We start from the raw sequence: 1612 nt of genomic DNA, 5'->3' as shown, positions 1-1612 counted from the left end.
AGAAAAATCAATTTGTTTTTTTTTTTCTTCCATCTTGTGTGACATAATTTCATATTTCTCAGGAGCAGCTATCTGACGCTCACACATCTACAATTTTTCCAGATTCCCTTAGTTTTTGTGAACATTTTCCTGAAAATTAGCTTTTTTTAAAAATTCTAATCACAAATTTTTGTCAGAAGTTGGCACAGAGTAGTTACTCTTTACACTCTTCCCTTAAAAGCCTTAAGCTTGGGCTGAGTGTTCTCTTTTATATCTAATCCTGACACCCTTACCAATTGCTAAGTATTCTGTTGATTTTTCAACAAACTTTTCTGTATGTCCCACCATTTTTTATGTATTGCTGGTGTTGTTTCAGAAACTACTTTTCTGTTGTGTCATCAGTTTCCAGATGATGGAGACAATTAAACTACACTGTGGATATCACTTATAAAATGACAAACCTGAGACCTTTTCTTTATGTCTTAAGATTTAAGACCACCTTGTGGAAGGATTCCCAGAAAATTGTCAGGGGTTCCCCAAGAATAATGGATAAAAGGAGTCTTCAAAAGATTTTTTTTTATTGATTTCATGGGGAGCATGGACAGGAGTGTTGGCAGTAGTAACAAAGAGGTAGATGAAAGCCGAGCCTAATCCTTTTCTTTTAATGCCAGCAAAGGTCACACTCATGTGCCTTTCCACCCACCTCCTCTGGCACGCACACGAAGGTGACTAAAACATACAAAAGCATACATACCAGCTGTCCTGAGGTTTTAGCAGCATGCAGATAAATGAGAAGTGTAATGAATGACTGGGTTTAGATGTTTGTCTTCAGTGGTGTGTTGCTGTTTGTGTGACTGAGAAAGTGCAAATCCAACATGCTTACACAAGTGTGTGTTCTGGTATACAAGCGCGTACACAGACAGAAAGAGCATAGGAATGGAATAGATGGTGAACAATTGTGGAGCTGTAGTCAAGAAGCCTGTACAGAATCCCTCTTTAAAGAGAGAAAGTCTCCTCTACTGTGTCACTTATAGTTGTTAAATAATAGGAACTTTTGTCAAAGATCACTCACAGCAAATTCAATACATGCAGTATATCAAACAAGGGCTTGGGACAAGTTTTGAGGTGGTTTTCTTTTGAGACTTTATGTGTCTTGACTTCTTTTCATTCTGATGGAGGGTCTCTTGCCTAAAGTAGAAACAAACTTGTGCATCTTCTAAATAAACGAGTGATTAAATTCACTCTTTAAAATGAGGTTAAAAAATGTTAGAAAGCATTTGTTCTACATTTTGATGAAGACCTATCTGGCAAAACCAAGTCGATCATCATCAGGGTTAGTGTTTACCAATGAGCCAGCTCACGCCAATGTACGAGCTGACAACATCTGAAGTAGCATTAGAAGAGGGAAAAAACTACACAAAATTGGAAGGAAAAAAAGAAAGAAAGCAAAAAGAACTCAAAAAAAGAGTCATGAAAAACAAATTTAGGTTCAATCTTCAGCATTTTAAAATGATTCAAAACTTGTTTTATGGTATACAACAAGTCTTCACTCATCACTGAGTTGACAGCCGCACCTTGTCTTTATGTGACTGGTCTATCTTCAATGGGAATAGTTATGGGGAAAAAAAAAACT

Source organism: Telmatherina bonti, assembly GCF_933228915.1.
Source record: "Telmatherina bonti genome assembly, chromosome: 15".
Lineage (NCBI taxonomy): Eukaryota > Metazoa > Chordata > Actinopteri > Atheriniformes > Telmatherinidae > Telmatherina > Telmatherina bonti.
Note: the sequence above shows the minus strand (reverse complement) of the source record.